At 38.3% G+C, this 12,004-nt stretch overlaps 1 long non-coding RNA gene across 1 annotated transcript; it reads right to left on the reverse strand.

Moving 5' to 3' along the window:
- Window positions 1-8,726: 8,726 nt before the first annotated feature.
- Window positions 8,727-10,753, reverse strand: LOC141594343 (uncharacterized). The gene is made up of 2 exons (XR_012522138.1): window positions 10,648-10,753; window positions 8,727-8,889 (listed from the first exon to the last, which is right to left on the reverse strand). It is a non-coding gene; the product is annotated as an uncharacterized LOC141594343 (long non-coding RNA).
- Window positions 10,754-12,004: the final 1,251 nt, after the last annotated feature.

Raw genomic sequence — 12,004 nt, forward strand, 5'->3', positions numbered from 1 at the left:
TAGGTTCTATTCAAAAGAGCTGAAACAACAAAGGTTTAAAGAGTTTATGAATATGAAGCAAGGAAGTCTTTCTGTCCAAGCCTTTACCGACAAGTTCAATGAACTTGCTCACTATGCTTCTAGACTTGTCAAAAATGAAGAAGAAAAGGCTTTATTTTACCTTGACAAGCTTACTCCAAAGCTTAAGAGCTTGATCCGTAGGGATTCTACTTCCTTTGTCTCAATATATGATGATGCATTATGGGCCGAGAGCTCTATTCGGGCTATTGATGAAGAGGCTCGTGCTTCTCGTACTTCCTTTGGCAAGAGGCCACTCTACTCCACTTCTAGGCCTTATGTTGCTCCTTCTAGACCCTTTGTGCCTACTTCTTCCCCCTCTTATCCTAACAAGAAGAGGTTTGTTCCGAGTGGACAAGCAAATCAAGGTGCTCGTGTTCTATCTCCTAGCAACGACAAAAATCTTAAGGGTCGTATGTGCTATCATTGTAAGAAGCCTTTGCATCCCGGAATTGGTTGCTTTGATAAGCAAATTGTGTGTTTCTCCTACAACAAGCCTGGACACAAGGCTAATGAGTGTCCTGAGAATAAGACTACTACTACTCCTGCTGTTCCTGAGAGGCCGAGAGGTCGCATCTTTGTGATGAGCCATGCTGAGGCCGAGGCACACCCAGACATAGTCACTGGTACGTTCTTAATATTTGATGTCCCTTGTTTGGTTTTATTTGATACCGGTGCTTCTTTGTCATTTATATCGATGAAATTCTCCGACAAGTTACCTCTTGAACCTTCACTTGGAGATAGTACATCAATATCTTTACCGTCCGGCGACATCTTCTCTTGTTCTTATTTTTATTCGGATGTCCCTATATCGATAGCGGAATCTATTTTCCCGGCTAATCTCCTTCGATTTCCACTTGAGGAGTTTGATGTTATTTTGGGCATGGATTGGTTATCTACCTATCATGCTCGATTTGAATGTCGAGATCAAAAGATTGTTCTTAAAAGCCCTTTGGGTACTCGCGTATCTTATCAAGGGGTTAGAAAGCAAACAGGTGTGAAGTTGATCTTAGCTATGAAGATGGTGAATGCTTTGAAGAAGGGTCATCAAGCATTCCTATGTTTAGTGACTACTTCTAATTCTCCTTCTCTTCCTCCCTTGAAAGATGTCCCCATTGTTTGTGAATTTCCGTAGGTATTTCCCGATGAATTACCCGGGATTCCTCCTGAAAGAGATGTTGAATTTTCTATTGACCTAGTTCCTGGAACCGGTCCTATTGTTAAAGATCCTTATCGTATGGCACCTTCCGAATTGAAGGAGTTGAGAGTTCAACTTGATGACTTGATTGAGAAAGGCTTTATTAGGCCTAGTGCTTCTCCTTGGGGTTCCCCCGTCCTCTTTGTGAAGAAAAAGGATGGATCTATGCGACTTTGCATTGATTATCGTGAACTCAATCGTGTGACAATCAAGAACAAGTATCCTCTTCCACGAATTGATGATCTCTTTGACCAATTACGTGGTGCTTCTACTTTTTCCAAGATTGACCTCCGATCAGGTTATCATCAAATTCCGGTGCATGAGTCCGATATTCCTAAGATCGCTTTCAAAGACGAGATATGGTCATTTCGAATTTAAAGTGATGCCTTTCGGATTGACTAATGCTCCGGCTATCTTCATGGATCAAATGAATCGTACCTTTAGTGAGTACCTCGATAAGTGTGTGGTGGTGTTCATTGATGATATCTTGATTTTCTCAAAGAATGATGAAGAACATGCCCTACACCTCCGTATCATCTTAGACATTCTACATCGTCAAAAGTGGTATGCTAAGTTCTCGAAATGTGAATTTTGGTTGCATCAAGTAACTTTTCTTGGACATGTCATATCCAAAGATGGTGTTATGGTAGATCCTTCTAAGATTGAGGCCGTTGTTGATTGGAAGAGTCCGAAAAATGTGACTGAGATTCGAAGCTTTCTCGGTTTGGCGGGTTATTACCGTCGATTCGTGAAATATTTCTCTAAGTTAGCTAGACCGATGACTCAATTGTTGAAGAAGGAGTCTAAGTATGTGTGGACCGATGAGTGTGAGAATGCCTTCTTAGAGTTAAAGACTAGGTTGACTACCGCTCCGGTGTTGACCTTACCTGAGGATGGTGTGGACTACGATGTTTATTGTGATGCTTCAAAGCATGGCCTAGGTTGTGTCTTGATGAAAAACCGAAGGGTTATTGCTTATGCTTCTCGACAACAGGCGAGGGTTCACGAGGTGAACTATCCGACTCATGATCTTGAATTAGCCGCCGTGGTACATGCCTTGAAGACATGGAGGCATTACCTTATTGGAGTTCATTGCCGCATTTATACCGATCATAAGAGTTTGAGGTGTATCTTTACCCAGAAAGAATTGAATATGAGGCAAAGAAGATGGCTAGAGTTGGTGAATGATTATGATGCCGAGTTGATTTATCATGAAGGGAAAGCAAATGTGGTGGCCGGTGCTTTGAGTAGGAAGACTAGTCACTCTGTGAGCACTATCCGTGTGTTACCTGATGAACTTACCACGGAATTTCAAAAGTTAGGGATAAGCCTTGTTGGGAAGGGCTTTGACTATCTTAGTGCCTTGAGTGCAGAACCCGACTTTTACCGTGAGATCCGTACTTGCCTACCTGAGGATGCTACTTTTAAGTCCATTCAAGCAAAAATCAAACTTGGGCAAGCTAAGGATTGTGTGGTGGATAGTGATGGATACCTTCGTTACCAAGGTAGGATGTATGTTCCGAGAGTAGCCGAGTTGAGGAAGAAGATCCTTGATGAAGCTCACCTTTCTCCTTACTCTATTCATCCTGGTGGTGACAAGATGTATAAAGACTTGAGATTACAGTTTTGGTGGCCTAGGATGAAGATTGATGTCCTAGAGTATGTTAGCAAGTGTCTTACCTGTCGGAAAGTGAAGATTGAGCATCAGAAACCCGGGGGTTTGCTACAACCTTTGGATGTTCCCCTTTGGAAATGGGAGTCCATCTCCATGGACTTTGTGATGGCTTTACCTAAGACTGCTAGCGGAAAGGATGCGGTTTGAGTGGTTGTAGATCGATTGACCAAATGTGCTAGGTTTATACCTAACAAGGAGACATGGAGATTAGATGTCCTAGTTGGTGCCTACGTGAAGGAGATAGTACGCTACCATGGAGTTCCTAAGGATATAGTTTTAGATCGTGACCCGAGATTCTGTTCCCGTTTCTGGACTACTTTGCAAGAAGCCATGGGTAGTAAGCTACTGATGAGTACCGCTTTTCATGACGCTACAGATGGACAGACTGAGAGGACTATCCAGACTTTAGAGGACCTCCTCCGTGCTTGTGCTTTAGACTTCCACACTTCTTGGGAGAAGTGCTTACCTCTTGTTGAATTCTCCTACAACAATAGCTATCATACTTCTATCAAGATCTCACCTTATGAAGCTTTGTATGGTAGGAAGTGTCGTAGTCCGGTCTGTTGGGATCAAGTCCAAGATGCTCATGTGTTGGGACCCGATTTGGTGACTGAGACCATCAATCAGGTTCAGATCATTCGAGAGCGTATGAAAGCCGCTCAAGACCGACAGAAATCGTATGCTGATGCCTTTCGTCGACCACTTGCCTTTGAGGTTGATGATCGAGTATTCATTAAGGTGTCACCTATGAAAGGGGTGAAACGTTTTGGTGTGAAAGAAAAGCTGAGTCCCAAATACATTGGACCTTTCCGTGTGCTTGAGAAGATTGGTCCCGTTGCTTACCGTTTAGAGTTGCCCCCGAATTTGAGCAAGGTTCATAATGTCTTCCATGTATCTCAGTTGAGGAAGTACATTTGTGATCCGAGCCATGTTATTCAAGAAGAAATCCCAGATTTGGAACCTAACTTGGCTTTGGAAGAAAGGCCGATCCGAATCCTCGAAAGGGCAAACAAGCAAATTAGAAACAAAGTGGTGCCCCTAGTTCGTATCCTTTGGCGTTGTGGAAATGTCGAAGAAGAAACTTGGGAGCCTGAATCTTCTATGGTAGCTAAATATCCCGAACTCTTCTCGTGAGGTACTTTCCGTTCCTTTATCTAATCCTTGTGAGTTTTAGCTATCCTTTCGAGTGTTCCTCTCCTTCCCTGGAATATTCTCCGCGTTAGTAGTCATTGCTTAGTTGTATAAGAGCCGTAGTTAGAGTTTAGTCATGATTAGTGGAGTCATTATCCTTATTGAAGAGTTTCGAACTAAAGGTTTTTGAAAATGTTTTAATGTTTTCCCACTGGTTTTAACGTCAATGAGTGTTAAGGCTCGTTATTGGAGACGTCCGATAATTAGTTTTCTCAGTTGTTGGCGTAAGAATGTATTTTTGTTCCGATTTGGAATGTTGGTGTTCTCGGGCGACCGACGAGGATATCTCCGTTCCATTGAAAGGACACGTATATTTTCATAAGTTCATGTTTTGAAGATGTTGATTAATTGATTTAAAGAGAAAGACCTACATATATACAATGTTCCTTCTTCTAAGTTTCGGGGACGAAACTTCTTAAAAGGAGGGATGATTGTAACACCCCGTAAATTTGAAGATCTTTATTATATTTTAAAAGTAATATTTTAATCCATTTTAATTTAATATTAATTTATTTGAAATAATAATAATTTGATAAAATATAATTTTATTTTAGTTTGAAGTAATGTAATCACTTTTGATAGTTTAGAAATGTTTAAAAGTAATTTAAACTATATTTAAACCTTTTACTTTGATAGAATAGATTTCTGATAAAAGTCGTAATATTGGGATTTTCCCATTTCTTACGGTCGTTGGGTAAACGAGTTTGGATATTGGGCAAATGAGTACTTAATCTTTTAGTAAAATCGTGTTTAAGAACTTTAATATTCTCGGAAATCGCGTTCGACGAATATTTATAATTACCGTCGAAGCAAACCCAAAACGTAAACAATTGACCAACCTCCCCATGCCAATTGGACCGCCCATCACCCTCCAATTGTCCCCTCTTTTAATTTTCATTTCCTCCATTCTCAATCTATCTCCTCCTTCTCTCAAACACCAAAAACCTACCAAAAATCCTCCTTACAAACCCTAAATCCTTCATAAATCCTTCATTTCTCCACCAATTTGCATAAAACTTATATATTTGGAATCCTCTCTTCAATCCTCATCTACTAGTAAGCTTTATTTTCATTTCCCCCAATTTCGTTTCGGGTCTTATCTTTTTAGGGTTTCGAATTTAGGACTAATTTATGTGTTTTTGTTGTTCTTATAGGTGAAGAATATGAAGATGAGTTAGGAGACTCATATATTGTGGAAGATGATGCATAATTTTGGGTTTTAGAAGCTTTCTCAAGTTATTACTTGTCTCTTTGCTAGCTTAAGGTAACTATTCCGAGTTACTCGACGATTTAATGTCACATTGATGTTGTGTTTGTTGTTTGTTAAGTGTTTAGGTGATTGATAATGTGTTAGTTTCGTTTTTCACATGACTTGTGTTGTTAAAGTTTACTAATTTGTGGTTATTTCATATACTTGAGTATTGAAATGAAATGGGTATTGTTGATTGTTGCTTGAGACGGTATTAAATTGAGCTTGAAATGGATTTTGGTAGGAAAAAGGGAAAAGGGGCGGAAAAACCGCCCAAAACAGCCCGTAAATGGGCGCGACAGGCCCGGCAGGCCCGGTGGGTCCGGCCCGGACTTTGACCCGTCACTTTGGGTCGGGTCTTGGGTCTATTGTTTGATGTTTTGGGCCTATGGTTCATGTATTCATGTATTTTGGTATTTTTGGCATGTGGGTAATCATTATTATGCGAGAATTTAATTGAATTGGATATTTTATAAGTTGGAATATATTTCCTTATGTTGATAGTTTTTCACATGATAAAAATTGGAAATGGCATGAGAATGATATTGTGATGAATTTTGTGATTTGGGCCAAAGTAGGCCAAGACTCTGAGATGGGCCAACTTGACCAAATGAGTTTGGTCAATCTAGGTTTAAACCGGTCAGCCTCGATTTGACCGATGACCCGTCGCGGGACTAGGGTCGAGGGTTTGTCTTTGAGGTGAGATTGGTTGTTATTGGATGGTTTATGTTGATGCATTGATATTTGTGATTATCATTTCACGTGTTGGTTGTTGGATGCTTTGGACGCCTTATGCTTGAGTCTTGTTGCCTCTTTGCCATTTTAGCTTGTTTTCATGGATTATGGTACTGTTGGTTAGCTGGAATTTGGATTATTATTGATATTGGAGATATTGTTGGATTGTCAGCTGAATATGCTCTTGCGTAGCCTTTCATATGCTAGGGTGTGTATGATCATTTGTGTGTGCCAGTTTGGACTTTTTGCCCCTCTTATGGTTAAGTGGGTGTCCTACTTGTCTTGTGTGGTGTTGGTATCTTAGACCATCGTCATAGATAGGCCCTTATAGTCTTTGACGAGTGTATGTTCACCGCTTAATAGCCTTTGTGTCTTAGCTTGGTGGGTTTATATCCAAGTTAGGGTATGACTTCCTGACGTACTCTTAGAAGTATGTAGTCAGCTTAAGTACTAGCCAACCCTTTGGTGGACTCCTTAGGGGTACTCATGTGTTGTTATTATGGGTCTTAGATGCGGTAGTTTTCCGCATGTCGCTAGGTCTGCGCAGGTTTAGGACTAGGGTGTTTACCTTACCTCGTGGTATAGGCTCGAGTTACAGAGTGACTATTGACTGTACTAGGAACTTATGCATGTCTTTAGATATATTGTCCTTTCTTTTTTGATGATTCTATGAATCATAGAAGGTGAGATGCAAGCCGGCTATGGTTGATAGAGTTTGGATTCCTGGATGTTATGTGATTCACATGATAGTGTAGTATGAGTCGGTCTAGTATTCACATGCTAGGACTATGTGTTTTTATACTGTTGTTCACATGATAAGCACGATTGTCTAGCCTCTATATGCTAAGGCTATGTGTTATTCATATTCATATTCTTATGTTTACATGTTATATTAATTATGAGATTTCGTGGCTGGGAGAACTCGGAGTTACTCCTCGCTGACTGTGGCTTTCGTATTTGTATAAAATGCGATCGACATGTATGGTGATGCTTATATGGGGTTCATGGACGAGCTAGCGAGCAAAGTAACCTTGGGACTTACTTAGATTTGGTTTTATTTGTAGAGACTCTTATACGAGTTTTTATGTCACATACATTTTAGGGACATATGTCTCCCTCTTTACATTTGGTTGTATAACTTTGCTATTCGCGACTTTAGCAATGGTTATGTTATGAAACTTCTATTTAGACCTTGTATGTTTTGACACCTTTCAATTTGGATATCTTTATAACAGGTTCAGAATTTAAAAATTACAGGTTTTTACCCAAATGAACCTATTACAAACATATCCATGCAGTTTTATTCTAGAATTACGTGTTTACTTTTCCGCAATAAATGAGGGTGTCATACTTATTCATATATTTTGGAGAGAATTCTTATGATTTATATCGGAATTATTGGGTTAGTTTCAGGATTGAGCATCCTTTCATTTTGGATAGTTGCTAGCTTAACTTAAGCTCCACATTTCCATAATTCATTTGTTCCCCTTTCTACCCATGTCTTTTATCCTTCTTCTTACCCATTTGACTTCTTTTTCATGCTTGCATATGATTATTTTGGGCTTGTAGTTTTGAAATGGTTTCCATATTAGATTGCGGGCACATTCTCATGAGTCGAGGATAAGTGAGTGTTTTCACACAAAAATGTCCTTTCAGATACAAATGAGTTTGAGTGCATCGTGAGAGTCCATTAGTCAAAAGATTATGCAAGAGCTTAAAGGTTCATTCAAAGTCTTTCATGCTACGCCGTCGTTTAAATCTCATCCATGTTTTTGCATTATTCCTTATGCCCATGTTGTCTCGGGTTTTGAATCATTATGCTTAGCTTGTTTTAGGATATTGCAATTGATGGAATATGGTTTCTTGCTTGGGGACAAGCAATGGTTTAGCTTGGGGGAGTTTGATGTGTTCATTTTATATATACATTTACCCCTCATTTTAGCTCAGTTTTAATTGCATATCATACTTTAATTAGTATATTTGTGAGCTAATCATGTGTTCTAGGTGTGTTGCTTGTATTTTATCACATTTTGTAGGAATCTAAGCATTTAGAAGCTTTTTTCTATCACATTAGCAAACACCAAGTTCGCTAAGCTAAGTGGAAGCAAGCGTGATGACAATTAGAGCCCAAAACAAAGTAATGAAAGTCAAGCCCAAAAAGTAATCCAAAGACCAAGTCAATTAGCATTCTTAGGATACTCTTTGGATGCTAAATATCACATTTAACCGGGTGATTAAGGAGGCTTAATGACGTTGCATGAGATTGCTTGGAGCATTTAATCAAGAGATGAAGAAGTGAAGCCAGAAACCCACGCCTCTGATCGCGGCTGGCAACCCCGATCAAGGTTGACCCCATGTTGGATGTGACACCCTTAAAAATTAGCGTTATCTAATTACTTAAATGCGTAAATTCTACGGAAAAACTGGTAGGATATGTTTGTAAATGGCTCAACTAGTCAAAAACCTGCAATTTCAAAAAATTTTCTAACTAAACCATTCACAACCAATCCAACTCAAGAAGTCCAACAATCCCAGAAGCGGGTGCCAAGACCCTGCAAAAGCTGATGAACTACTTTACATGTCATAGCTAAATAAGAAAGTAGAATGATACAAACCCAAAATGGAAAAGGGAGACATATGTCCCTTCAAATTATATACAAACCAAAAGTTAAAAGGTTATATACATAACCAAAAGATAAAAGGTTTCTACAAAAGAAAACCAAACTAGGTCCAAGGTTCCTTGCTCACTAGCTCGTCTGTGACCCCCAACAAAGCATCAACAACCTGTCAATCGCATTTTATACAAACACGAAAGCCACAATTCAGTGGGGAGTAACTTCGAGTCCTCCCAGCCACGAATCGTCAAAATTAATGTAACATGTAAACAATTTGATAAACCATTTACTTATCATGTATTCTAACAAATGACCCCTAAACTGACCAAACTAAACTATCATGTGAATCATATAACAAATAGTAATCCAAACTTTATCAATCAGAACCACATCTCACCCATTACGCTTCATAAAATCACCATACAAGAAAGGGCAATATATCAAAGACAGGCATAAGTTCTTAGCACGGTCAATAGTCACTTTGTAACTCGAGTCTATACCACGAGGTAGGGAAGGTAATCGAACCGGTATCTTGGCTCAGCGGTTAATATTAATAAAACATGGCCAAGAGACAACACAACCCTAGCCTAAAATCTGCCTTGAGACCTAGACATGCGGATACACACCACCGCACCCAAGACCCACAACTTTTTTAAAACAAAGTGAAGTGAGTACCCTAAGGACACCACCGAAGGGTTGGCTAGTACTTAAGCTGACCACTTACTATCAAAATAAGTAACGAGGTCATGCCCCAACTTGGATAAACATCCACTAGTCGAAACACAAAGGCTATCAAGCAGTGAACATATACTCGTCAAAGACTATAAAGACCTATCTATGATGAAGGCCGAAGTACTCACCTAGGACCTAGTCCCAGCTAGTCCCAGCTTGAATACTTTAGCCCACACCACACAAGACTCACCACACAAGTCAAGTAAGACACCCACTTAACCATAAGAGGGCAAAAAGTCCTACTTACCAACATAAATTCTAACATTCTATCATGTGAAAGGCTATATAATTGTCTACTCAAAGATACAAATCCAACAATGTCCTCAATAAGAATTCAATACTAACTTCCAATTCTAGCAATTTTAACAATATTAAAGGCTTTAGGGGAATCTAGGGCCATTACTACAAAATAAGAAGCTATTTAAATTCAACTAACTAAATAAGAAGCTATTTAAATTCAACTAACTACACATGTGAAATAGAGATATAATAAATGGCCTAAAACAAGAAAAAGGCCGATTATCTAATTCATTCAACCGAATTTTTACCCGCAACCCCACCTATGCGGCAGTGCACGGGTCAAATTGCGGTGACCAATCACTCAATTAATCGACATCGCATCGGTTAAAGGGACTAAGGCTCAGTTTTCGGCACAATCAACAAAGCATTACAATTTATCACTATAAAATTCATTTTGAGCCTATTAATTATAAATTCATTTTGTAAACTATCCTAACATGTGATAACTATTAATATAAGCATAGTTTTACCATTAACATAATTTTTATTACTTATATGATTCAATTCCTAAAGTGTACTCATACTATCTATGTCATTAATAAACCTTAAATGACAAATTTTGCATGGAAAACCGCGAAACAAGCAACGGACCGACCCGGGCCAACCGTGGGCTAGCCGTGGGCCTGCCACGGGCTTGCCGGCCTGCTGCCCGTCCCCCTACACCACCATGTTTTTTTCCATTTTTATTTAGTAAAAGACCGTCTGAACATTAATTAATCGTTCCCAATTCAACTTTGTTAATTTAAACTAACAAAAGGCATAATTTAAGCTAACAATTGACATGCATGCAACCATTCTAAACATGTGAAAATTACTACACCAACAAAAATTACAAAACATACAAAAACAACAAAGATTGTGACGATAATCCGTCGAGTAACTCGAAATATGTTACCTTAAGCTAGAAAAAAGAGCAATTAGCACCTCAAACCCAAACCCTAACTAGCAACTATCCGCTATCTTCAATAATATACGAGTCCCCAAACTCGTCTTCCAATCCTTCACCTAAATAAACAATAAAAACACAATATATAAGCTTAAATACCGAATTTACCGAAAATTGGTCTTAAAACAACTTCAAGAAAACTGAAATTAAATTATACCAAGTTGTAGATCGCGACGAGGGGATTCCGGAAAGGTAAATTTCGTGAAAAACCGATAAGAAACGAAGAAATTAGGGCGATTTTAGCTTGAAAAGGGACAAAAATGGTGTTTTGATCTTTTTAGAACCATGAAGAAGATGAAGGATGGACTAAAAACCAGAAAAAAAGAAAAGAAGGGGGAGGGGATGCCGTGTAAGGGAGAAAGGAAAGGAGGAAAGGAGGTGCGGGATTTTTAGTCGGGATTTTTACGAGTCGGTTTTGACTCGTTTCAATAATAATTAAATCCGTAAGTCAAACGCAAATTCCGTCAAGACCAAAGTTTTTAAACACGAGATTACAAGAAAATTGAGTATTCATACGACCCATTTCCAATTTCGTTTACCCAACGTTCAAAAGAATTGTCATTTTCCCCCCGATAAGCCCTTATTTCGAAATAAAAAGTTTTACACGGTTTAAACTATTTTTAAACATTTCAAAACTATCAAAATAAATACTTTTCTTCAAAATATAATAAAATTATATTTCTTTGAATTATTTTTACTTTAAATACACTAATGTCAAATTTTACTTGATTAATTAATTATTTTCGAAATATATTAACGGTCCGAAATTACGGGGCGTTACAATCACCCGTCCTTTTAAAAAGTTTCGTCCTCGAAACTTAGAATGAGAAATTATAGTTATAAGAAAATATAGGTATCTTTTCAATGAAACGGTAATACTCTTGTTGATCAGACAAGAACATCCACATTCATATCAAGACGTAAAAATATTTCTACACCAATAAATGAGAAAACCCATTATTGGGACGTCTCCAACAACGAGATTAAACACTCATTAATGTTAAAACCATTAAAAATCATATAAGTATTTTCAAAATTTTAGCTTAAAGTTCTATAGTAAGAATACTATCTTTACTAATTATGATTAAATAAGGCTTAGTAACTCGGAAAAAGAGTAAGAAAAAGAATCATTACACAAAACGAGAAATAGCTTAGATATCCAATCGAACACTAGGGTTGAAAGAGAGTGAGAAATCATTTTCAAATGTTATAGAAAAAGGTCAATTTGTAAATTTACTCCAAGTAAATGAACCAAAAGTTACTCATACTATATAGAATCTATGCAAGAAGGAAAACAACTCGGGAA

The sequence above is a fragment of the Silene latifolia genome, chromosome 8 (assembly GCF_048544455.1).
Source record: "Silene latifolia isolate original U9 population chromosome 8, ASM4854445v1, whole genome shotgun sequence".
Classification (NCBI taxonomy): domain Eukaryota; kingdom Viridiplantae; phylum Streptophyta; class Magnoliopsida; order Caryophyllales; family Caryophyllaceae; genus Silene; species Silene latifolia.